At 41.9% G+C, this 27,618-nt stretch overlaps 1 protein-coding gene and 1 long non-coding RNA gene across 4 annotated transcripts in view; one reads left to right on the top strand and one right to left on the bottom strand.

Annotated features, from left to right (window-relative positions):
• OTUD7A (OTU deubiquitinase 7A) overlaps nucleotides 1-27,618 on the top strand; it is a 386,803-nt gene that overhangs the window by 22,069 nt on the left and 337,116 nt on the right. The window lies entirely within an intron of this gene.
• LOC113910068 lies at nucleotides 24,350-26,834 on the bottom strand. Of its 2 annotated transcripts, none has more exons than XR_003515901.1 (3): nucleotides 26,705-26,834; nucleotides 26,152-26,368; nucleotides 24,350-24,424 (listed from the first exon to the last, which is right to left on the bottom strand). It is a non-coding gene; the product is annotated as an uncharacterized LOC113910068 (long non-coding RNA). The 2 variants fall into 2 exon arrangements; XR_003515900.1 differs by having other exon boundaries at nucleotides 26,637-26,795.

The raw sequence follows: 27,618 nt of genomic DNA on the forward strand, positions 1-27,618 counted from the left end.
TCGCTTTTGGGGTACCCTAGGCATTGATTACCATGCATGTCGCCTTAGCCTTTGGCATCTTCGGGGTCAAGTAGCAAATTTAAAACCATCTTTTGGAATGCAGTGAATTTGGGGTTTTCTTCGGTTCTGCTTTTAAGTCATGAGAGACCTGCTTGAAATAGGGAAGCAGCAATGTCATTTACAGGCACCTTCCTAGCACTAAGTAGGTCAGGGTTTTGTCACGGTTTTGACGAGATCACAGGTGAGTCACCGTAAATTTGGAAAGAGTCACGAATCTTGTCAGAATTCAGAGTGCATTTGCAATCTAGTTAAATAGCATGCCTTAATTTCTGGCCTGCAGGATGTCCGCTTACCCTGCCCCCTCACACACATACCCCATACAATCTCTGCTGAAACCAGCGCTCAGAGGGCTGAGTACGTGCTGGGCCCACAAGGGACTCACCCTCAGCACTGGCTGAGGAAAATCTGTCCTCTTGCCTACTTGACTGGTAGGAAAAACCAAGTCCTGGGATTGGTATAAGAGAACCATTTTCTCCCCCTGACTTACATCTTTTTGTAGAAGTATGACCTCACCCCGGAAAGGTGCACATCATAAGTGTACAGCTTGGTAAATGTTTGCAAACTAAACATAACCTGTATGCACCCAGATTAAGATGCAGAACACGCCAGCACCCCAGGAACCCCCCTGGGGTAAACGCTGTCATCATTTCTCACAGTGTAGATTGGTACAGCTTGTTTGTGCTTTCTGTGTGTGAGGTCCACAGTGTGCATACTCCTCTGGGCTCCTTTCACACTGCCCACCCCCCCCCCCCCCGCCATGTGTTGGCAGAGTCTGAGTCCTGCTGTGTTGCTGGATCTCATTACGTCTCAGTATGTAAATACACAATATTCACCATTGATGGGCATAGGGGTAGTTTCCAGTTTGGACTCTTCTAAGCACATGTCTTTTGCTGAACATTTGGATGCCTTCCTGTTGGGCGCGTACCTAGGAGAGCAATTGCTGGGTCACAGGGAATCCTAGCTTCAGCATACAAGATAACTTTAGCTTTCCAGAAATACGACACTCTTTCCAGTCAGGTAGAAGCCCGAGCGAGGTTTTTCAGGTAGAGTAAATAAAGTTAACAATGGCAGACGGGGGTTGATACTGGCTCAAGCAAGACTCTAAAGGCACTTTAGTAAGCAATGATTCTTAGAAATCTGAGAGAAGAGAATCGGTTTTTGTAGAGGCAAATTCCGCATTTAAATGAGTTTTTATTCCTGCATCAGCTTGTGCAACTCAGTTAACTTTTTCACTGTGCTCAGATGATGTCACCCACCAACAGAGCATGTCCTGGCCCTGATAAACCTACTCTGGGTGGGGGTAAGGAATGGGTCCTGTAGACAGGCAGAGGCTGAGCGGACTGCCAAACTGTCACTGTGTGTTTGTCACATAGGCTCTGGAGGCTATACCTTGTATTAAGATATGTTTCAGAACAGCCCTCAGAGCTAAGGAAATCTTCCACTCCCATGAGTCACATTTGCCCGGCACTTCATGATTGAAGCCAGGCTTCCGACCGCATCACCTCTCATACCCTTTGAAGCAAGGAGGAGCAGGGACAGTGTTCCCTTCCTGTCAGAGATGATGAAACTGAAGTTCAAGTTAAGTACTTTGCCCCGCGGGCAGGGGGTGTCTCAACATGACGAAGAAAGGGGGTCTGGGCTCATGTCTTCTGGCCGCAAACCTCATGACAGGCTGCCACTTCACAGCCCCTTCCTCCCTACCAAGCAGACAAATAAAGGTGGCACTTTATTTTACAGTGACTATTAACACGTTTACCTGAGCAACTGGCCCCTTTGGGCTTGGTGGCGCTTGGCCTTTCCAGCCCCCGTCTTGCACAGATGATGGCGAATGTTCCTCGGCAGCAGGACGTGACTGCCCAGCAGACTGTCCTGTCAGCATGAAACCACACGAACCTGTTAACCTTGGGTATCCCTTTGATGTGCTCATTTATACGGATTCTAAAACATCATTTGGGGAAATCTGGGTAATGGGATGTAGTCCGTCAGGTCATGTGGAATCTCAACCTTCGAGAAGAACATTTGGTGGTAGTATAGATCTTGTTTCCTGTTCGTGTGTGGTATTTTCTGAAACCTAGAGTTAACTTTAAAAATGGGTTTTCCAAAACTATTTTTTTTAAAGAAAAAAAATGGAACAAAAAACCATCTGTGCCTGTTGGCCATTTGGATGTCTTCTTTGGAAAAATGTCTGTTCATGTCTTCTGCCCATTTCTTGATTGGATTATTTGTTCTTTGGGTGTTGAGTTTGATAAGTTCTTTATAGATTTTGGATACTAGCCCTTTATCTGATATGTCATTTGCAAATATTTTCTCCCATTCTGTCGGTTGTCTTTTGGTTTTGTGGACTGTTTCTTTTGCTGTGCAAAAGCTTTTTATCTTGATGAAATCCCAATAGTTCGGCATCAGGGAAATCCAAATCAAAACCTCAATGAGATACCACCTCACACCAGTCAGAATGGCTAAAATTAACAAGTCAGGGAACGACAGATGTTGGCAGGGATGTGGAGAAAGGGGAACCCTCCTACACTGTTGGTGGGAATGCAAGCTGGTGCAACCACTCTGGAAAACAGTATGGAGGTTCCTCAAACAGTTGAAATTAGAGCTACCATTCGATCCAGCAATTGCACTACTGGGTATTTACCCCAAAGATACAAATGTAGGGACCCGAAGGGGTACTGCACCCCAATGTTTATAGCAGCAATGTCCACAATAGCCAAACTGTGGAAAGAGCCAAGATGTCCATCGACAGATGAATGGATAAAGAAGCAGTGGTATATATACACAATGGAATATTATGCAACCATCAAAAGGAATGAGATCTTGCCATTTGCAACGACATGGATGGAACTGGAGGGTGTTATGCTTAGTGAAATAAGTCAATCAGAGAAAGACATGTATCATATGACCTCACTGATATGAGGAATTCTTAATCTCAGGAACAAACTGAGTGTTGCTGGAGTGGTTGGGGGTGGGAGGGATGGGGTGGCTGGGTGATAGACATTGGGGAGGGTATGTGCTATGGTGAGTGCTGTGAATTGTGCAAGACTGTTGAATCACAGATCTGTACTTCTGAAACAAATAACGCAACATATTTTAAGAAAAAAGAAAAAGAAGAAGATAGCAGGAGAGGAAGAATGAAGGGAAGTAAGTCAGAAGGGGAGAGGAAACATGAGAGACGATGGACTCTGAAAAACAAACTGAGGGTTCTAGAGGGGAGGAGGGTAGGGGGATGGGTTAGCCTGGTGATGGGTATTAAAGAGGGCATGTTCTGCATGGAGCACTGGGTGTTATGCACAAACAATGAATCATGGAACACTACATCAAAAACAAATGATGTAATATATGGTGATTAACATAACAATAAAAAAATTTAAAAAAAACCCATCTGGTTAACTTCAACGTATGTCTATCATTGAAGGAAGCTCGATGACCTCCAAAGGTTTGATGTTACCTTTGCTCGTTCTAATTGAAAACAGACTGCTGTTGTCTGGAGAGTAAGCTTTGAGCTCTCATTGAATAACGTCCTGGAAGATTATTTCAGAATCTACTGCCTGTGTCTCGAAAGTGTTAATGGGGAATACCAGCCAAAAGAGGTAATATTTCTATTATCAAAAGAGATTTTACTTTGTGCAGTTTAGTTCACATCTGACCACATTAAAGAGCGAAAAACAAAATAGCTGCAGCAACAACAAAAACTCCGAAAGTTTATTTTTTAAGTAAATAAGGCAACTTTTTAAAAAAAATTTATTTTATTATGTTAATCACCATAAATTACATCATTAGTTTTTGATGTAGTGTTCCATGATTCATTGTTTGCGTATAACAGCCAGTGTTCCATGCAATATGTGTCCTCCTTAATACCCATCACCAGGCTAACCCATCCCCCCACCCCCCTCCCCTTTAAAACCTTCAGTTTGTTTCTTAGAGTCCATAGTCTCTCATGGTTTGTCTCCTCCTCTGATTTCCCCCCCTTCATTTGTCCTTTCCTACTATCTTCTTTTTTTTTTAACATATAATGTATTATTTGTTTCAGAGGTACAGGTCTGTGATTCATCAGTCTTACACAATTCACAGCGCTCACCATAGCACATACCCTACCCAATGTCTATCACCCACCCACCCCATCCCTCCTATGCCCCACCCCTCCAGCAACCCTCAGTTTGTTTCCTGAGATTAAGAATTCCTCATATCAGTGAGGTCATATGATACATGTCTTTCTCTGATTGTCTTATTTTGCTCAGCATGATACCCTCCAGTTTCATCCACGTCGTTGCAAATGGCAAGATTTCGTTTTCTTTTTTGATGGCTGCATAATATTCCATTGGATATATATACCCCCACATCTTCTTTATCCATTCTAATAGAGCTACTATATGACCCAGCAATTGCACTACTGGGTATTTGCCCCAAAGATACAAATGTAGGGATCCGAAGGGATATGTGCACCCCAATGTTTATAGCAGCAGTGTCCACAATCGCCAAACCGTGGAAAGAGCCAAGATGTCCATCAACAGATGAATAGATAAATAAGGCAACTTTTTAACTGTGTCATTTATGTTTTGTGTCTCTATAAGTGACCCCCTCCCAGCTTCTCCCCAGAAAGTGATTATGATTTTTAAGGTTGTTTAAGAATCCCAGCCTTACATGAAAAAGTGCTCAACATCGCTCGGCATCAGGGAAAACCAAATCAAAACCTCAATGAGATACCACCTCACACCCATCAGAATGGCTAAAATTAACAAGTCAGGGAACGACAGATGTTGGCGGGGATGTGGAGAAAGGGGAACCCTCCTACACTGTTGGTGGGAATGCAAGCTGGTGCAACCACTCTGGAAAACAGTATGGAGGTTCCTCAAACAGTTGAAATTAGAGCTACCATTCGATCCAGCAATTGCACTACTGGGTATTTACCCCAAAGATAGAAATGTAGGGATCTGAAGGGGTACGTGCACCCCAATGTTTATAGCAGCAATGTCCACAATAGCCAAACTGTGGAAAGAGCCAAGATGTCCATCGACAGATGAATGGATAAAGAAGCAGTGGTATATATACACAATGGAATATTATGCAGCCATCAAAAGGAATGAGATCTTGCCATTTGCAACGACGTGGATGGAACTGGAGGGTGTTATGCTGAGTGAAATAAGTCAATCAGAGAAAGACATGTATCATATGACCTCACTGATATGAGGAATTCTTAATCTCAGGAACAAACAGGGTTGCTGGAGTGGTGGGGGGTGGGAGGGATGGGGTGGCTGGGTGATAGACATTGGGGAAGATATGTGCTACGGTGAGCGCTGTGAATTGTGTAAGACTGTTGAATCACAGATCTGTACTTCTGAAACAAATAACGCAACATATTTTAAGAAAAAAGAAAAAGAAGAAGATAGCAGGAGAGGAAGAATGAAGGGGAGTAAGTCAGAGGGGGAGATGAACCAGGAGAGATGATGGACTCTGAAAAACAAACTGAGGTTTCTAGAGGGGAGGAGGGTAGGGGGATGGGTTAGCCTGGTGATGGGTATTAAAGAGGGCACATTCTGCATGGAGCACTGGGTGTTATGAACAAACAATGAATCATGGAACACTACACCAAAACAAATTATGTAATATATGGTGATTAACATAACAATAAAAAATTAAAAAAAAAAAAAAGAATCCCAGCCTTGATGTGAGGGTTTTCATCCCAAATCCGCCCCACAGGGCTTTTGTCACAGGGGTGGATGCTGTTGTTTGGACCGGAGAGTCCTGCAGTGGAGACACCTCCGTGGAGCTTGTCTGCGTCCCCTCACACATGTCAGCTCCTCAGTCCAGTGACGAGACCTGCATGTTAATGATCGGGCTGCAGAAGCCCAGGGTAGAGCTTCTTCCTTGCACTTTCAGTCCAACCACCTGCCCTGAATTTCACATTGATGTGCTGTTAATGTTGTGAAACATGGTCATGGCGATGGAAAGTTCCCCTCAGGCATCGCACCTTGGAGGAGGTGTCCAGCCGTGCACTGTGCCCCTCAGGCCTGCCCTCACCGGTGTTCCTGTGCCTGAGCTAGATGCCAGCACAGGCTTCAGGCAGGAGGTGCGTCTTCGGAAGGCTTTGTGAGGCTCCACTGTATTAGAGCGTCCAGTTAGGATCTATTCCCTTTGAGTTCAGATTAAAATTACGTTTCATCCTGTTAGTCACCCTAAGTTCTCTTTTTCATATGGTCCAAGAACCTTCAATGTGCTTACAGTCCTGCCAGCAAGCAAATGGAAGAGGAGGAGGAACATGAACAAGAGGGTCCTGCTCCCCAAAGTGGCCACCTTCTGGTGGCTGTATCACTGTGTGGTGGTGACATCCGGTTGCTGAGGCCAGCCCCCCGTGCTGTGGGAAGCCAGTCACTGAGGCCTATGGCTGCTGCTGGTCCAGATGGAGGGGGTGGAGGGAGGATGCCCCTTGCCCCAGTGTTGCTCTTAAAAGTATGCTCTGAGCCACAGCTGCTCTTGTGGGAGTGCCACGGACCCAGGGGCTGGGAGAACAGCTCACTAGCATCTTAGAACCCCCACCTTAGTCCAGCTGTCTTGTTGGTTCACCTCAATCCATCACATCTGTTCTGATGTTTCGGGATCTCAGACAATACAATAAGGACTGCATCATGGTCAGAGGTGCATTTGGCAAAAGTCCCTCGGGCTGTTATGTGGATTATAAGAGGGGCCCCAGAGGTCAGTCAGGAGTAGTGGGGGCTCCAGATCACTAAGAAGGAGTGGGGGTCCTCCAGTCATTGTGAAGGGGGAGCCTCCAGATCACTGTGAAGCAGGGGGGCCTCCAGATCACTGGGGAAGTGGGGGCAGGTCCTCCAGATCACTGGGGAAGTGGGGGGGGTCCTCCAGATCACTGGGGAAGTGGAGGGTCCTCCAGATCACTGGCTAAGTGGGGGGTCCTCCAGATCACTGAGGAGGAGTGGGGGGCCAATGGGATTAGGTGGGTTGAATGAGAGGTAAGGATTGTGTACAGCATGGTCTCTGACCTCACCCCCTGGGGGTGGCAATTCCTGAGCTGGAGACGACCAAGCTTTTCCTTTCTGCTAAAGGGTGTTCTGACAGAGCAGAGGTTTTTGGTTTTGTTTTAATTTTGATGAAGGACAATTTATTACTTTCAACTTTTGGTATCATGTCTAAGAACTTTTCACCTAGACCTAGGTACTGAAGATATCCTATGATTTCTTCTAAAATTTCATAATTTTACATTTAACATTTAAACTTATGATCCATTTGAGTTCATTTTGTGTGTGTGTGTGTGTGTGTGTGTGTGTGTGTGTGTGTGTGTGTCAGGTGTGATGTTTAGGTCACATTTCAATTTCTTTTTTCCTGTGGATGTTCAGTTGGTCCAGCACTACTGGTTGAAAGGACTGTTTTTTTTCCTCCATTGAATTGTTTTTCACCTTTGTCAGAATCAGCTGGCTGCACTTATGTAGATCTGTCTCTGTTTCATTTTGTTTTCTGAACCCTGTTCCACTGATGTGTTTCTGACCTTCTAATAATAATATTTCAGTGCCTTGATTACTGCAGTATGATAGTAAGCCTTAAGGTTGAGTGCAGTGGTTCCTCTCATTTCATTCTGTTTTTGCAAAATTATTTCAGCTCGCCCACCCAGTTTCTTTGCCTTTCTGTAAATATCTTAGAATAAGCTTGTCTATGTCTACAAAAACACCTTGCTGAGATTCCAGAAGAAATTAGGAGAGAATCAACATCTTTAACTGTGTTGAGTCTTCTAACTCATGAACATCATACGTTTCTCCAAATTTGTTTAGATTTCTTTGATTTCTTTGATCCCCCCCTTTTTTTTGTAATTTCTAGTCCATAAATTCCATATATGTTTTGCTCAGTTTATACCTAAGCATTTTATTTTGAGCGTCTTTAAATTATAGTGTTTTAATTTTGGTTTCCATATGTGCATTGCTAGTACATGGAAACTGGGTTGATTTTTTGTATGTTGATCTTATATCCTGTGACCTTGCTGAATTCATTTAGCTCTAGGAGATTTCCTGTAGATTCCTTAAGATTTTCTAGGTAGACTATTACATTATCTATAAACGGCTTTATTTCTTTTTTTTCAGTCTCTGTGCCTTTTAATTCCTTTCTGTGCCGTACTGGACTTGCTAGATCTTCTAATACTCTGTTGAAAAGCAGTGGTGATTGTAGACATCCTCTCTTGTTCCTGATCTTAGGGAGAAAGCATTCAGTATTTGGCCATTAGTTGTAATACTAGCCATAGGGTTTTCAAAAATGCCCAATCAGTTTGAGAAAGTTGCCTCGTATCCCTAGTGTGCTGAGTGATTCTTATCAGGAATGTATGTTGGATTTTGTCAGATATTTTCCTGAGGCCATTGATACGATCATGTGGCTCTAATATGTAGCCTGTGGATTATATTGCTCGATTTTTTTTGAATATCAAACTAGCCTTGTATCCCTGGAATAAAGCCCTCATGGTCGTCATGTATAATTCTTTTTATATATCAGTAGATTATATTTATTAATATTTTTGTTGGGGTTTGTTCTGTCTCTCTTTGTTCATGAGAGATGTTGGCACTTTTTTTGCAGTGTCTTTGGTTTTGGTATCATCGTGGTATGCCTCATAAAATGAGGTGGGATAATATTATTCTTAGTAAGCATTTCTGTGAAAGGAATCATGAATTAAATATTGCACTATAAAAGAATTTTTAGATATTCTCAATTTAAAATAATATGTTTATGAGAAGTGCCAACAGGAGGGAAAAAAATACTTCAGAAGAACCAAAAAGTAATTAAGTTATGCAGCCATCCCCTTCCAGGGGGGATTCTCTCTCGTCACAGAGAGAATTGTGAACATCTACATCGGTGCTATAGTTCTGCATTAGAGAGAGTATCTAAACCTTTTATCACCTTTGGAGTTTGCTTGAAACATGTGTCTTGAATAAGAGGCAAATTATGTAACAGTGGTGAGTTTCCAGCGGGGAGGGGGACAAAAGGGGTTTTTTTTTGCTTCGCATTGGTGTGGTCATGGGGAAATACTTTAACTATTGAGTTAGTCTCCTAAACTCACATACATAATATTTAAATCTGGGTCTAAAAAAATAGGGCAGTTTGGAGAACAAAGAGGTAAATATAATCTTAAAAACTGATGAAAACAGAGGTCCCTGAGTGACTCCGTCAGTTAAGCGTCCGCCTTTGGCTCTGGTTATGATGGCAGGGTCCTGGGATCGAGTCCCACATGGGGCTTCCTGCTCAGCGGGGAGTCTGCCTCTCCCTCTCCCCCCCCCCCCCCGCTCATGTTCTCTTTCTCTCTCTCTTTCAAATAAATAAATAAAATCTTTTAAAAGAATTGATGAAAACAGGGTAGCTGTATTTGTTGTGGTTGATGGCCAGTCCTGGCTGCTTCTTGCTCACCATTTGCAGTGACAACTCAGTGACAGGTCTGCCTTGTTCCAAGCTGTTTTAGCATTCTATACGCTGACCAGCAGAGAGGGTTTTAGGAAGGTCAAACAAATTTGTGCTTCCTCTACGGTTGCCAGATGTAGCAAATAGAAATACAGGATGCCCAGTTAAATCCGAATTTCAGATAAATAATGGATAATGTTCTAGTTTTAGTTTGTCCCAAATAGTGCATGGGGCATACTTATATAAAACATTCATTGTTGATCTGAAATTCAAATTTAAGCAGACGTTCTCTATTTTATCTAGCAACCCTCACTTTTTTCCATATTTTTTCCCATACTTTGAACCATGCTCATTTTCATTCAAGATAAAAGAAAAAGAAGTTAGAGAAAATGTCAAAATTCTGTAGCAGTTGTTTTATTTAATATAGGACAGCTGTCTTTTCCTAGTAGGTGCACATGATGGCAGACCTTGTGTAATGTTTATTTTTTCTCTTATGGGTGCCTGCGGCAGGGTGTTCAGCCCCTGGGCAGGGGTTGGACCCTTCCCGGTGCCGATTTGAGCCCCACACCCCCAATGCCCACTCACACTTTCTATTTGCAGTGATCTCACTTCATTTGTCTTGCCAGCATCTAATTATTCAAAAAGCTTCTTACTCATCCACACATTCGCACCTCGGTCCTATTTGCAATTACCCTTTTAGAATGCTGCCTAAATTAGTGTCCATACACTACGGATACATAATATACTTTACATACTTCCTGGGTCAGATATATAAGTAGAAACAGAGTTTATCTATTGCAGGCTTTACTTAAATGATCCACAGTGATAAGCTTGGTTTTGACATTATCTGTAGTGCCTGGATTAGATGATTTGCCTGAAGAAGACATAATAGAATTTCTCTGTCAACACCCTGAGGTTTCAGATATCAACACAAGGAGGTCTGCTTGGGAGAGAGCTTATGAAGGTCATCCTGCTCTCTCTCTTTATAGCAATGCTGGTCCCTAGAGCTCCCTGTGTACTGTTCCCTTCCATGTTCATTCTGTTCCAGGCAGCTGGCAAAACCACACCGTGAACTTGAACTACTTTGCTATGAACAATGTTCTTATGTCTGTTAGAATTTGTTTCAGCCCAGGGGAAGGAAATGCCCCTGACTCTTGTTTGTATTTCTGGCTAGTTTGGGGGCACTGGAAGTCATTAGAACTACAACTGTGGTAAAAAAAAAAAAAAAAAAAAAAAAAAAAACAATGCTGAAGAGTATTACTCCCATAAAGGCCAAATACCCTTTAATGCCAAGTCAAGAAAAAAAAACACAAACAGATAAAATCAGAGAGGGAGACAAACCATAAGAGACGGTTAACTGTAGGAAACAAATTGAGGGTTGCTGGAGGGGAGGTGGGTAGGGGGGGATGGGGTAACTGGGGGATGGGCATTAAGGAGGACACATGATGTAATGAGCACTGGGTGTTATATGCAACTGATGAATCACTAAAGTCTACCCCTGAAGCTAATGATATACCATATGTTAACTAAATTGAATTTAAATAAAAGTTTTTAAAAAAATTAGAGGCAGTTTACAAGCAGCTAAAATGAAGGCCCTCCATGGCCTTCCTGTTTCATTTGTAAATCCAAAGAATGTGGGGCTCTGGATGGGGACAAGTCAGGTGCACTCCCCAAAAGCAAAGTGGCAGCTTCTAGGGTCATTTTCTTCATGTGTTATGAAAACTGAACTAGCTATTACCAAGTTTGTGATTGACTCTCTGATTTCTACAATTTCCAACTAAATTGACTTAGGATACAGGTTAAAATAATTCTTTGTGATTGGCCATTTTATTCACTCAAAATGCAGAAGAAATTTGATAATTCCTAATATCTCTGGAATTTTGAGGCTATTTAAGTCTGGCCTAGTTCTAAAAGTTTCAAAAAGTTCTAAGTATTACATTTTTGTATTGACTTGAATATGTTTTGTTGGTTAAATTACATAAATATATATTTGCTAAGAATTGGTCCTTTAGTGCGCTGAATGGATATTTTCCTACAATTTTGATGTGATATGAAGGGAAAAAAGTTTGTTGTAATTCTGTTCAATTTTTGAGTATGTTTCTGCAGCCATTAAGCCTGAATAAAGATTTTTCCAAGTGGAAATTGCTTCTTTTATAAATATTTTCTGTTTCTTAACCTTAATGCTTAAACATAATGAAATCTCTTTGGTTTCTAATGACTAGGAATTATCTATGTACTTGCATCAAATATGTACAGTATTGGCCAAACTTTGTGTGCAGATATACAAGGGAACTCATTAGAGTCAGGCATTTTGAGGAGATAGGGCCCCTGTTTTAATGACCCGAACCTCCTTTGCCTCAGTTCCTAGCTATGAAGCTCAGTAGTCTGCTGGGAAATCATAATGTAAAATATGCTTTCTATTTTTCTTCTGGGAGAGAGGCACAGAAGAAGCATAGAATTGCTTCTTTCTTTAAAAAGTATTAAGAATGTTACCACACATATATTAGGATGGCTACTATCAAAAAGGAAGGAAGGAAGAGAGGGAGGGAGGCAGGTAAGTAAGCAAGAAAAAACAAAAAAGGAAGGAAGGGGGCCACCTGGCTGGCTCAGTCAGTTAAGCATCCAGGGTCCTGATTTTGGCTCAGGTGATGATCTCAGGGTCGTGAGATCAAGCCATGGAGCCTGCTTAAGATTCTCTGTCCCTCTGCCCCTCTCCCACTCACTCTTGCTCTAAAAAAAAAAAAAAAGAAAAAAGAAAAAAAGAAAAGGAGGGAGGGAGGGAAGAAAGGAGGGAGAAGTGTTGGCTAGGATATAGAAAAATTGGAAACATTGTGCACTGCTAGTGGAAATATAAAATGGTGCAATGGTGCAACTCCCATGGAATATAGTATGGTGGGTCCTCAAAAAATTAGAAAAAGGATTTACCGTATGATCTAGGAAGCTTCCTTCTGGGTATATCCCTCAAAGAAGTAAAAGCAGAGAATCCAAAAGATGTTTGCACACCCATATCCCTAGCATTATTCACAGTAGCCAAAAGGGGGAAACAGTCCAAGTATCCATTGACTGATGAACAAATAAATACAATGAGGTATAGATATCAAATGGAATATTAGCCTTAAAAAGGAAAGAAATTATGACCTATGTTGCAACATGGATCTTAGGACATCATACTGAGTGACATAAACCAGTCACCACAGGACAGATATGATCTGATTCTACTTAGTGAGGTACCTAGAATGGTGGTTGCCAGGGGCGGTGGGAGGGGGGCAACAGGGAGTTAATGTTTAATGAGTGCATTTCAGTTTGGGAAGATGGAAAAGTTCTGGAGATGGATGGTGGTGATGGTTGCACAGTGAAGTGAAAGTACTTAATGCCACTCAACTGTACACTTAAAAATGGTTTAAATGGTAAATTTTATGTTATGAGTGTATTCTAGCAGACTTTTAAAAAAGTAGTAAGGATGCATGCCTGTCAGGGTGCCTGGGTGGCTCAGTAGATTAAGCAACTGCCTTCATCTCAGGTCATGATCCCGGGTTCCTGGGATTGAGCCCCACATCGGGCTCCCTGCTCAGCGGGGAGTCTGCTTCTCTCTCTCCCTCTGCCTGCCACTCTCCCTGCTTGTGCTCTCTCTCTCTTTCTCTCTCTCTCAAATAAATAAATAAAATCTTAAAAAAAAAAAAAAGGATGCATGCCTGTCTGGAGATTGAGGGACCACTCATTCCTTCCTGGGGATTACATAGACTCGAACCCTTTAGGTTTTATTTCAGGTCACTGTTCCCTGAGCCTCTATAGATTTGTCCTGTCTCCCCATCACTCAATGCTGGGGTGGTCCAGGATGCACCAGTGGAGGGAGCAGGATGAGTGAATACGTCTAGTTCAGGTGGGAGGGAGGGGCTTCTCAGCCTACCAGCCCAACTGTTTCTTTCTTTTTCTTTTTTAATTAAAATGAAATGCATAAAATTTAAGTATACTTTGAGATGAGTCTTGACAAATGTCTGCATCTTTTGTAATCCATATCCTTATCAAGATATGCAGCATTAACCTTACACCAGCAAGTTCTCTCCTGCCCTACCTCCAGTGCCCTCCAGGCAAAGCTACTTTTTTGATTTCTCCATTAGAGATTAATTTTACCTGTTCTAGAACTTCCTGTGAAAGGAATTGGGCAGTAGGTATTCATCTCTGCTCAGCTTAATGTTTCTGTGATTCATCCATGTTGTTGCTTTATCTGTGGCTTGTTCTTTTTCATCGCTGTGTATGTTCCATTGTTTCACCGTGCCAGGGGCCGTTTGGCTACTTTCTTGTTGCTGAACTGCTGGGCTCTTTCCAGTTTGGGGCTGGTATGAATAAGGCTGCTGTGAACATTTGGATACAGGCTTTTTGTGGACAGATGCCCCCCATTTCTCTTAGATTAATAGCTAGGAGTGGAATTATGGGATCCTGGAGCAGGTTTCTAAAACACCACCAGAACATTTTATACTCCTGCCTGTAAGGTGCGAGGTACCTGGTTGCTCGGCATCCTTGCCAACATTTGGTACTGTCGGCCTTATTTCCTTCAAGACATTCCAGTAGGAGTGTAGTGGTTTTAATTTGCATTTCCTTGGTCACTGGTGATATTGAAATGTCCAGCTCTTTTATTCATTTTTTACTAGTGCATCTTTACAGTACTGAGTTGTAGTTGTGACTTTTGATAGGCAGAATTTTCACATTTTTATGAAGTTAACTTAGCATTACTTATGGTTATTGCTTTCTGTGTCCTGAAAAGAGTTTTGCCTACTCCAGGCTGTGAAGATATGCTCCTATATTTCTTCTTGAAGTTTTTAGTTTAGCTTTTACAGTGGGATTTGTGATTCATCTTGATTAATTGTTATGTATGGGGTGAGGTAGGGGTTGAGGGTTATTTTTTTTCTATTTGGAGATCTAATTTTTCTAGCACCGTTTGTTGAAAAAACCATCCTATCTGTGCTGAATTACAGTGGTACCTCTGTCAAAAATCAAATGGTCAGAGAAGTGAGGGTCTATTTCTGGCTTCTTTCTTCTCTTCCATTGATTGATTTGTGTATCATATGCCAATATCATATGACCTTGATTACTGTACCTTTGTAGTTAATATCCTACACTTGTACCCATCACATTTTTGTGGCCCTGCTCCAAAGTGATACAGTAGATAACGTTAATGTTCTCATTCACTTTCCTTATGTGTAAAATAACGAAGATATCCCTGAGTGAAGGTGATGACTGTGTGAATTACCTGTGGTGACATCTGGTACTGTGCCACGCACAGGACATGTTCAGGAAGTGTTTATCACCCTATTTGATTCTGTAAGTGGCTCACACCTTTGTGTACCCTCATGGCATCGCTGACGTATGTTTAGAAGGCCAGTAGAGGAGCAACAGATGAAATTGTTTTAATCACAATCTTTCATTCTGTGACAGAGGGAAAAACTAAGCTACAGTCTACTCTGTTTCAGTGTTGACATTGGTTATTTTGTTTTGCAACCTTCTTGAATCTTTCAAAGTTTATTCTCAGAGTCTCCGTTTTCTCATATGTAAAATGAAGATAATACCCCCCAAGCTCATTGTCAGACACATTTGCATGAAGACATGTGAAAGCACTTTGTAGGATATAAGACATTCTAACAGCATAAACTAACATCCTCCCTATTCTTCCTCCACTGGGACTGAAACATTCAGAGAGCAGGGGATATTTCTTTTTTCTATTTTTTGGGTGTGACTCGATATGAGGGCTCACACATCATTAATTTGTCACCTATTTTGTTTTTTTCATTGTCATTAAAATAATTGTTTCTATCAGGATTTTCTCAAGGACCATAGATAAGGGAGCATATTTGAGTCTCTGCTAATATTTGTTGTCACACTTTATGAATATCACATTTAAAATCATTTACTAGAAGTGTTTATAGGCTCAAAGAGCAGGCTCTTGCCTTTTTGGAGATTTTGATTTAAGACACAAAGCAAGGCAGGTCTGAACAAGAAATAGCAGCTCTGGAATGTAGACACTTAGACTTGAGTAAGCCGCAGATGGTGGTGATGTGACTGACTGTCCACTCCCGAGCCATCCAGGCCTCCTGGGTCATATCTGGAAAAATCCCTTAATCCCTTAACCAAAAAGGAGAGTGAGAGCCCCAGGTGTGGCAGGGGCGGGGGGGGGGGGGGAAGGGTGAAGAGAAGGTCAAGAAGTGGCTCCCTGGAGGGAGAGATTGCTGGGGTCACTTGGAGCCCTGAGCAGTGGCTTTAAGGACTGCTGAGGAGAGTTTTATGATAAGTGTGTCTGGACCTCCGTCAGCCAACTCAAGTGTTAAGAAACATCCCTTTTTATTTACTGTAAGTCTGCTTAGATTCTGATTTTAAGCTTCCATGTTGCCAGGCTGACATGCCCTGTGCCAGAGTCACTTTGGGTGTCTTCTGCCTCCCTGGCTTGTGCTAGAGGACCTCTGGAACTAGAACTACAAGAGGATGGTATGCAAGGGGGGATGGCCACCCCCAGGCCAGTGGACACTGGTCCACATAGATGAACTTTGAGGTATCCATGCTCCTGCTTGCCTAATGCTTACAAATATGTGTACCTGGCAAAGGTCAGGAACGTCTGCCATGTTCATGGTGACAGCCTAACTTCTAGTGTCCTCCTGTCATTCCATGGTGGTCTCCATCCCTGCAGCTATCACTCTCCAGTACACGGAACCAAGAGTGAAATCTTCCTCCGTCTACTCAGGGTGTAATTTCCAGAACAAAGCTGGCATGGATGAAGGATAAAGTGTTTGAAAAGCCTCCCTGTGTGGAATCCTTTCCTTATTGTATTAATAGTTCCAGGCCAAGCCTGAACCAGAATTTTCTGGAGCTGTGGGAAGTGCAAACACATCAGCCAGCCCTGCCCCATGCTGGAGAAGAGAGGGGGTGAGTTCGTGCATCTAAACTGACTTGCAGGCTCTCCTGCTACTATCTCCCAGTTTGCTGTCTTGCTGGTCATGTCCTACTCTCCACTGTTAGTCTCCTTGGTTTTCTTCATCTGGGTTACTTGTTGGCACAGTGATTCTTCATTTAACTGAAGATAACACAGATATTTGCTGAGCAGGTACTACAGACCAGGGACACCAGTTCAGGAGTGAGTGAGCACTTTCTCCTGCCAAGATGGAGCCATTTTAATGCCACTATACACCCAGAGGCATGGCAATGAAGAAGAGACCATGCCCTACCGATCTGTCCCTACCTGATCTGGCTCTTGGCTTAGGGACCCACCCAAGGTGAATAGGAGAGAGAAGTGTGGGAGGCAGCAATGACAGATCTCCACCCAGAGGGCACATGGCAATAAATGTTTTGTTTTTATCCAGCCCTACTCTTGCAGTCCGAAAACTCAAGGAGACAGGTTCCCAGGACAGAGGAGTGTGCAGATGGATGAGAAAATATTGCCGACAAATTTGAATCAAGGCCTTACACTTTCTCAGCTTCACCGCCCCCCCCCCCCAGTTTACTCCACACTATCCCTCTCAATGAATAGTTGATTTCATTCTGAGACGATGAAGGACTATCAAAGAACTAGCTAAAGGGGATTAAGAACACATTTATCTCGATGAGCACTGATAAATATATAGAATTGTTGAGTCCTTATAATGTACACCTGAAATTAATATAACACTGTGTTTCAGTCATACTTGAAAAAAAAATAATAAGCAAGTAAATAAATAAAGAAATAAGAGCTAGCATACAGAAAAACCTGAAAGGTAAAGAGAGTAAGAGAAAAGTATAGCAAAAGACGGAGGGAAAATGCAGATGGCTCAGAGACCAGTTCAGGAGTTTAGAAAAGTAAGTTCTCAGACTCTTGAAGAAAATGCAACATGATCTCTGAGGCATAATTTGACCATAAAAGATTCAGAGGAGTGAGTGAGACAGAAGAAACCAAGGCCGAAGCTGGCAGAATGCATGGGCAAAAGAAAGCAGACGAGAAAAAAGTGAAAATGATACGGACACAAAGACTAATTCAGAAACCACAAAACAGGAAGCCTCATTGAAAAAAAAACAATCAGCAAGGACAGCCTCAGGAAACTACACAAAAGGAAGCCAGTATCACCAGAATTTGATTTCCTAACAAAGAGTTTTAGAAAAGAAGGGAAAAAACTAAGTATATGGTAAAAGAAAACTGTGTAAATACTCAGGCCAGACTTGACTGTCATTCACAAGGCATTATGGCATTTAGGTACGCATTAAAAAGAATGACCAAAACTGGATTCCTATCTTATATAACAAACACAAAAAACAACTTCGGGTAGATTTAAAACTTGAATGTTAAGACCTAAAGACCATAAAACTCCTAGAAGAAAAGGTAGGGTGTAAACTCCTTGACATTGGTCTTAGCAGTGGCTTTTTGGATTTGACACCAAAAGCAAAAACAATAAAAGAAAAATAAACAAGTAGGACTACATCAAACTAAAAGCTTCTGCACAGCAAAGGATACCATTAAGAAAATGTAAAGGCGGGGCGTCTGGGTGGCTCTGTCGGTTAAGTGATTGATTTTGACTCAGGTCATGCATGATCTCAGGGTCCTGGTGGGGCTCCCTGATTGGCAGGGAGTCTGCTTCTCCCTCTGCTCTACCCCTGGTCTGAGCTTGCGCATGCTCACTCGCTCTCTCAAAAAAATAAAATCTTTAAAAAAAAGGAAATGCAAAGGCAACCTATGGAATGGTAAAAAACATTTGCACATCATATATCAGATAAGGGGTTAATATCCAAAATATATAATACATATAAATCAATAGCAAAAAAACAAAGAACCAATTAAAAAATGGGCAGAGGAACTAAAAGATATTTTCTGAAGAAGATATACAAGTAGTTAGCAGGTACATAAAAAGGAAGTCAACATCACTCATCATCAGAGAAATGCAAATCAAAACCACAATGAGATACCACCTCACACACATTAGAATGGCTGTTATCAAAAAGACCAGAGATAAGGGTTGGCAAAGATGTGGAGAAACCCTTGTGTACTCTAGGTAGGAATGTAAATTGGTGCAGCCACTATGGAAAACAGTATGGAGGTTCCTCAAAAAATTAAAAATAGAGCTACCATAGAATTCAGCAATCCCACTTCTGGGTTTATATGCAAAGGAAATGAAAACAGGATCTTGAAGAGATACCTGTACTGCCATGTTCATTGCAGCATTACTCACAGTAGCCTAGATATGGAAACAACCTAAGTATTTGTCAACAGATGAATGAATAAAGAAGATGTGATACATATGTATATATCTGGAATGTATTATTCCATCATGAGAAAGAAGGTAGTCCTGCCATTTGCTACAACATAGATGAACTTGGAGAACATTATGCAAAGTGAAATAAGCCAGAGAAAGACAGATATTGCAGGGTATCACTTACATATGGAATCTTAAAAATATATATATATATATATATAGAGAGAGAGAGAGAGAGAAACTCATAGAAACAGAGTAGAGAGGTGCCTGGGTGGCTCAGTCGGTTAAGCGTCTGCCTTCAGCTCGGGTCATGATCTCCTGGAATTGAGTCCCACATCAGGCTCCCTACTCAGTGGGGAGCCTGCTTCTCCCTCTCCCTCTCCCTGCTGCTCCCCCTTCTTGTGCTGTCTCTCACTCTTTCTGTCAAATAAATAAAATCTTTTTTTTAAAAAAAGAAAGAGAGTAGAGAAGTGGTGGCCAGGGGCTGGGTGGGTGGGAGAAATAGGGAATATTGATAAAATGAGAAAAGAAAAACAAAAGAATGACTGATAATGAGTCGTAGTGACTTTCTTTGATTTCCTTGGTGCATTTCACCTGGCGCTGAGGCAGAAAAGGTAAGGGACATAGGTGGGAAGGAACTCAGGTTCTGCCTCCATCAAGCTACACTTTCTGAAAGGATACTGGGGGATTCTGAGTGGAACAATGGATGTCCCAATAATTTCTTATTTAGCCAAATTGCCGTAAGTGTAAAGACAGAGACCATGGACAGATATTCTCAAACATGCCAGAAATCAGAGTGCTTAGCTGCTGTGAGCCCTTTTGAATAAGGGTTTTGAATAAAACTATTGAACTTTGAAATTCAGCCAAAATAGAAGTGAATAAAATTACTGAGCTTGGTATATGATGAGTGGTAAACCTGATATCTGTTTAAATATTAAAAAAAGAGAGATTGCCTATCCATGTGAATTATTGTGGCAGCACATAGTATAAATGATGTAAACCTTACAAATAGTAATATAACTTAGGAAAATCATTGAGTGGGAAAAGGGAGGGGCCATGTAAGTATGTTATGTCCTGTTTCTTCGCAGAAGCATCAGTAGTCACTGAGTTGAAAATGTTTTAAAAAATGAGGGCTCTTCAGAGTTTTTCATGATATTTTTGTTACCCTTAGAGCAATCTTTTAGAAAGCCATCTCTTACAGGGAAGAAACATTTCTCTGAACTTTACAAACTTTGCTGTCACATTTTTCCTTCCTTCCTTCCTTCCTTCCTTCCTTCCTTCCTTCCTTCCTTCCTTCCTTCCTTATTTATTTATTTATTTATTTTGGTCGTTAATGAAAAATACTATCTACCAGATGCTCTGTGTGCTGTAGGGGATTGGGTATACCTGGTGAGCTAGCATTTATTTATTTATTTATTTTGGTCGTTAATGAAAAATACTATCTACCAGATGCTCTGTGTGCTGTAGGGGATTGGGTATACCTGGTGAGCTAGCATTCATGAACAGGTGATGAGTGTTGCTATGGAAATGAAGCCGGTGAAGTGATGGAGAATCAGAGGTGAGATGTGGCTAAGTCAGGCCTCTCTGCCGAGAGGCTTAGGTAAGGTCCAGATGCTGAGCGGGAGGCAGCCCAGTTAGGGAGCACACAGTGCTATCCTGAGCAGGAAGACACCTGTTCCAGAAACAGAACAAAGGCCTTGTGTTGGTGCCCTGTTTTGTTGGTACTCCAGCAGATGGTCAGAGTACTGCATAATCCTGTCCTTACCATACACTTCATGCCTTGGACTGTGTCTTAGGTTTTGCTTACCCAGCAAGCTTTTAAGACTCTCTGGAAGATGCTCAATGAGTATGTAAAGCTAGATGGATGGATGAATGAATGAATGAATGAATGGATGGATTCTTTGAGAGTTTCAGATTAATGACATATCACAGTTTGTGGCATAGCTGTTTTTTATGTTAAAGTTTAATGTTTTTAAAGATTTTATTTATTTGAGAGAGAAAGAGAGCGAGCAAGCATGAGTGGTGGAGGGGCAGGGGGAGAAGCAGACTCCCCGCTGAGCAGGGAGCCCAACTCAGCCTCGATCCCAGGACCCTGGGATCATGACCCGAGCCAAAGGCAGATGCCCAACCGACTGAGCCACCAAGGCGCCCATATAGTTTAATATTTTTAGAGTAGGTTGCCTTTTGGAAACATTTTACAGCATGTGATTTAGGCTGCTAATGACGGCCCATGGCCAGACAGTTCAATATTCTTTCATCCTCTGGTGAACCACATGAATTTGTCTTCTAAGACGTTTAGGTTCTAAGATATATGTGCAGTGAGAGAAATTAAATTCACGGCCAAGATCCTCATCTGTATTTATTTGAGAAGAAAGTAAGTTGAGATATTTTCTATTCAGCTTCAAGGGGACCTTCTGGAAGCAACATCTTTGGTAACTTCATGCTCACCTATTCTTTGCCCTATGGATATTGAAATCACAAATATGATGACTCTTGAAAGCAGGGTAATAAGTCATTTTAGTTCCTTTAAAATAAATGTATCTTCTCTGCTTGGTGGGAATTTGCATTTTGACAAACAAATATACAGATTCATTATTTTGCTTAAGTTGGCCATGATTTAGTGGTTATATGTGGAACGCTCTGAGTCTAAACCCCATGAGGGAGGGGAGCAAAAATAGTCTCCACCCTAGACCCCCAGTTTAGTAAGATTAGTGGGAGGTCACTGACACAGAGGTGGTGGAGAGAGGTCCCAGGAATGGTGTTCTATGTGTGTTATTTTTTGTCTTTGAAACATAGGCTGGAACGTCCTTTGAACCAGTATTTTTCAACATGAAATCTATATCCGTTGACCAAGATTTTTGTCCCAGTTCCCTCTCTTTAGTTTATATATGAAACAAGGTATTTCAGAGTTTCCATTCAGAAAATCTATAAAGTTGAGTTTTGTCTTGACTAGCTATGGTTTATGGAGATTTCGGTGGCTTCCATTAGGGCACGAGTCTTGCCACTACCTTGACATCCCATCTGCAACTATGCATTTCCTGGACACTTGTGTGACTGTATTGTCCCCAGGATCTGCCCCCTTGGTCCCAATGGCCTGCTCTTCCTTTCTGAGCGATTGGACTGGCCTGGCCAGCAGGGCATGAGAACTGCCCCTAAAAAGGCCACTGGCCTCCTGGATTTAGGATGAAGTCTCTTCTAACTCTGTGGTTCCTGATCTTTATTATGTAATAGTGTTCAGACAACTGACACAGTGTGCTGTTTATTTTTTATTTACTTATTTTTCATTTTATTATGTTATGTTAGTCACCATACATTACATCATTAGTTTTTGATGTGGTGATCCACGATCTATTGTTTTTGTGTAACACCCAGTGCTCCATGCAATACGTGCCCTCCTTAATACCCATCACTGGGCTAACCCTTCTCCCCACCTCCCCCCCCCCACCTCTAAAACCCTGTTTGTTTCTCAGAGTCCATAGTCTCTCATGGTTCATCTCCCCCTCTGATTTCCCTCCCTTCATTTTTCCCTTCCTTCTCCTAATGTCCTCCATGCTGTTCCTTATGTTCCACAAATAAGTGAAACCGTATGATAACTGACTTTCTCTGCTTGACTTATTTCACTTAGCATAATCTCCTCCAGTCCCATCCATGTGGATGTAAAAGTTGGGTATTCATCCTTTCTGATGGCTGAGTAATATTCCATTGTATATATGGACCACATCTTCTTTATCCATTCATCTGTTGAAGGGCACAAGAAAAAATGTTCATCATCATTAGCCATCAGGGAAATTCAAATCAAAACCACATTGAGATACCACCTTACACCAGTTAGAATGGCAAAAATGGACAAGGCAAGAAACAACAAATGTTGAAGAGGTTGTGGAGAAAGGGGAACCCTCTTACACTGTTGGTGGGAATGCAAGTTGGTACAGCCACTTTGGAAAACAGTGTGGAGGTTCCTCAAAAAATTAAAAATAGAGCTACCCTATGACCCAGCAATTGCACTCCTGGGTATTTACCCCAAAGACACAGATGTAGTGAAAAGAAGGGCCATATGCACAGTGTGCTGTTTAAACAAACTTTTCCGTGAGTCTTTTGCAAGTGAAGAGAAGCTTGTCTGCTTGTTTGTGATGCTCATTCAGTGCCCACAGAGAGTCTGGGAAGCCAGGCTGGGGCATGAGCCAGCATTTGAATCCCAGCCTCTATATGGCACCTGCCTTGTGACCTGACCCTCTCAGAGCCTCTTATTTCTCACCTCTAAATGGGGTACACTAGTCAGATTTCTTGTTTTCTTTGTTGTTGTTGTTGCTTCTTTGTCCTTTAGCCAGAAAATACCCGGAACTGGACAGCACTGGAAAGCAGGTCCCTGGAGTCCTGAGGAATCCCAGTCAGATTCAGCTGGGTCTCAGGGCAGGCTGGCTCAAGAAGTCAGTGCTGTGGGGAACCCAAACCTGTGTCTCCCTGACACAGCTCCTTTTCCTGCTCTGTAACTGTCATTCTGTCTCCATGCTGCCTGGCTTCCTCCCAAGTCTCCACATCCACACAGGGGGCACATGGCCCCCAGCAGCTCCCTCACTCACTTCAAGGAGGTACCGCCTATGACTCCAACACCAGGAGCAACTAGTAAAAAAAAATACATTGGACCACATGAAAATTGAAGACCTTTGTGCCACAAACAAGACCTTCAAGGAGGCAGAATGGGAGAAAATATTTGCAAAATCAAATCTGATGCAGGACTCCTATCCAGAATATATAAAGAATGTTTACAACTCAATAATAAAAAGACAAATAGGGGCACCTGGGTGGTTCAGTTGGTTGAGCGTCTGACTCTTGGTTTCAGCTCAGGTCATGATTTCAGGGTTGTGAGATCAAGCCCCACATCAGGCTCCACATTGAGCATGGAGCCTGCTTAAGATTCTCTCCCTCTCTCTTTGTCCCTCCTGCTTATGTGCACTTTCTCTCATTCTCTCTTAAAAAAAAAAAAGACAAATAAGAGCCCAATAAAAGAATAGATAGAAAACTCAAATACGCATTTCTCCAGAGATGTACAGATGAGCAACAAGCACATGAAAAGATGCTCAACATATCAGTCATCAGGGAAGTGCAAATCAAAACCACAATGAGATACCGATTCATGCCCACCAGGATGTCCAGAACCAAAAAAACAACCAAACAAACAAACAAACAAAAAACCACAAGAGAAACAGGTGTTGGTGAGGAGGTGGAGAAATTGGAACCATTGTACATTGCTGGTGGGAATGTATAATGGCACAGCCTCTTTGAAAACAGTTTGGCAGTTCCTCAAAAAGTTAAATGTAGAACTTCCATATGACCCAGCAATTCCAATCCTAGGTATATACTGGAGAAATAAAAACCTATGTCCTCACAAAAAATTGTACATGATTGTTCATTAGCATTTTTTATAATAGCCAAAAAGTAGAACTGACCCAAATACACATTGATGAATGGATAAGTAAAATATAGTATGTGGTATACTGTGGCGTATGGCAGAATAGTATGCAGGAGTAAAAAAATTGGAGAACTCATATGTGCTACAACACGAATGAGCCTTGAAAACGTTATGCTCAGTGAGAGAAGCCAGTCACAAAAGACCACATATAAGTAAATTTATAGAGACAGAAAGTAGATTGCCATTAGTGTCTGCCTCAGGGAGTGATATTAAGAGGAAAATAAGTAACTACCTGTGAGTCATCTAACATGAAGCCTGGCACACCATACGTGCTGATGGTCGTGGCCACATCAATGTCATGCTGCTCCTGGAAGAATGGCAAGATATAGTGCATATGTCAAAGCTCAAAAAATAGTTGAGTAACGAACTTAACCTCAAGGAACCTGCAGATAAAGCCAAGAATGAAAAGGATCTTTAATTGATAGACTGGATTGCCTGCTTGCCTGTAATTTGCTGTCAGGTTACAGGTTTCTGTATTGTCATTCACTTTCCATTGTTGCTGCCTACGATATTATATATTCAGGGGTTGCCAACAGAAGCCAATAACCAGACTGAGGGTAGAGTGAGTTGGGAGTGAGCTTTCTATAATGAACCTTTGTATCTGACATACTGAGCAAGAGCTTTATTCAACTTTTTAGGTTTCATTGTCTGCCTTGCGAATGGTACCTACTTCATGGCACTGAGGTAAGGAGGGAAGGAGAACAGATATTTAAAACGTGGATATCTGACAGACAATCACAAAGCCATAAATACTGTGATTGTAATCTTAATAATCACAGTGTAATTTGTTATTATATATACTTATACATAATGTATAAGTAATGTAGATTTACATGAAAATTAAATTTTTGAATTATGGGGCCACCTGGGTGGCTCACTCAGTTGCATGTCCGACTCTTGATTTTGGCTCAGGTCATTATCTCGGGGTCATGAGATCAAGCCCCGAACTGTGGCTTCCCACTCAGCAGGGAGTCTGCTTCTGTCTCTCTCTCTCCCTCTCCGTCTGCCCCTCTCTCCACTAGAGTGCTCACAAGCATGCTCTCTCTCTAAAATAAATAAATAAAATCTTTAAAAATTTTTTTGAATTATGCACATAAAAGACTTTACAAATAAACAAAAGAAAATAAATTGGAATCCCCAAATTCCAGTCTCCCAAACAACTACTATTGGTGTCTATCTGGAATGATTTTATTTATTTATTGCTATAGAAAGGTATAGATCAGGCTAGTCATATTTTCCTTTTCCCTGAACATTTGCTCAATATCCTTGTGAGCTAATAGATGTTGATTTGTATCATCATTTTGAGGTTTTTTTTTTTTTTACTTTTTGTTTTCAGATAATTTTAGACTTACAGAAGTTTGTAAAAATAGTACTTATTCAACTTATTGGCAGCTTCCTTCAGCCTATCAGGCTTCTACAGAAGTGTCTTACCCTTAGTTTTTAGGTTTTATTTTTTTCCCTTAAGCCATTATTCCAACTAAAAAGTATTGCTAGAATTTTGAATCTATGATTTATAACAATAGAGTGAGGGCTCTACCCTTCGTTAGATCCTTGCCTCTAAAATTTAGTTTTGTAGCTGAAATCCCACCCTTGGTTTAATCTCTTATTGTTTAAAAATTAGAAGCTGTTTCATCTTCCAACTTGGTGGGTCCCTACATTTATGGATTCTGTCTACTTTCATTACTGTTTGCAAATCAGCCAGTTCTTTTCTGAGCTCACCTCTTTCTTATATCACCGAACCTAGCTAACAGTGACTGCCCCCCACACGAATGACATTCTGCCTTGTACCCCTTATTAATTGCAGGATCTGCCCTCCAGATGCTCACTGGAAATCATTTTAATGATTCATTCATCATTTTCCCAACCTCAGATAAAAGTGTCCTTACCACTCTCTGCCCAACCCCTGAGGCTAGATCTACTTAAATTAATACATCTTATAAAAGCAGCCCACAAGTAGATACCCATTTCTGTATCAATCATCATAAACTCTTTTATGCTTTAATAATCCACAACTTCAAAATCTCAGTGGCTTACAAAAGTTTCTTATTCCCATTCTGTGTCTGTCCTCGGTCAGCAGGGGCCTTTGGGATGCAGAATGATGGAGCAGCCCCTTCACAAAACATTGCAGGTGGCCGAGGGAGAGAGTACAACCAGGAAATAGCACAGCATCTCTGCCTGCTCTTCATCAGCTGGAGCAAGGCCATTGGCCTCATGCCCAGGGGCGGGGAAGCCAAGGTCACCAACCAGTCACCTGGAAGGAGGGAAGCCAGACATGCTTGGTTAACAGCACCAGGGACAACCTCAACATCCTCTTGTTTAAAATGTTAGCTTTCGGGGCACCTGGGTGGCTCTAAGTCAAGTGTCTGCCTTTAGGCTTAGGTCATAATCCTGGGGTCCTGGGATCCAGCCCCTTGAGGGGCTTCCTGCTCAGCGGGAGTTTGCTTCTCCCTCTACCCCTCCCCCCACTCATGCTCTCTCTCTCTCTCTCTCTCTCAAATAAAATCTTTAAAAATAAATACATAAAATGTTAGCTTTCATTTTTCTCCTTATACACAGAAATGCAGCAAATATCTTCTTTTCTCCATACTTCTGTTTGCTCCTGTCCTTTCATTTTCTAAGAATAAATACACAGCGTAGAATTACTGTGTTAAAATGTTTGGTGTCAAGGCTGCTGCTTCCCCACATGGTGTCCACATACAGATGAGCAGGCAGGTGCTGACTTGCCAGGTGGGTGACAGCTTGGTGTGAATAAGGCGGTACCCTTTGTGACCCAGGCGGGGGGTGTGGCTTGGCAGGCAGGTGGTGGCTCCACTTGGCCCTCAACCAGAGGGTAGGGCAGTGCACTATCTTGTTAGCTGTGGGCAGGACTTACCAAAATCCCAGAAAGTGCAGGTTGCCATCCAGAACCAGCTCATGCTTTCAGAAACTACTCATGTGTCCTGACTCGTGGGGCCCACAGAAGAACAAAAACCTTGGGCTGTTCATAGATCAGCAAAGGAAAGACATGCATTGTATAGAATTCATTTTAGTCTGTAAATTATACTAAGTTTCTGGATGGAGCATGACACAACAGGAAAATGTGACTAAAATGCACCTTATCTCCTGGTGTTCGATTTCTCATTTGCGAAATGGGAACTGCCTTCCTTAGAATTCAGTTCTTTTATTAATCCTGACAACAGAAAAGTTTTCCAGACTTCTAACAAAATCTCACTGGTAAGGGGAAATGAGTTAGAATGGTCTGAATACAAAGAGGAGGGAATGTAATGACTTAAATTGGATAACAGCCTGAGTGACCTTGAGATAAGTAGGGCTTGGAAAAACCACCACCCTGGGGACCCAGGGAGACCCTGCTCCCAGACAGAAGCGAGGATGTTCCCAGCCTCAGTCCAGAAACATGCCCAAGAGCTGCATCACTTTATTATTTTATTCTGTTTTGAGTTCTGAGAATATAATTCTGCAGTGCTGTTGTCATTGTGAGCTGAGCTAGTTGCGGGCAGTGTT

This window comes from Zalophus californianus, chromosome 6 (genome assembly GCF_009762305.2).
Source record: "Zalophus californianus isolate mZalCal1 chromosome 6, mZalCal1.pri.v2, whole genome shotgun sequence".
Taxonomy (NCBI): Eukaryota; Metazoa; Chordata; class Mammalia; order Carnivora; family Otariidae; genus Zalophus; species Zalophus californianus.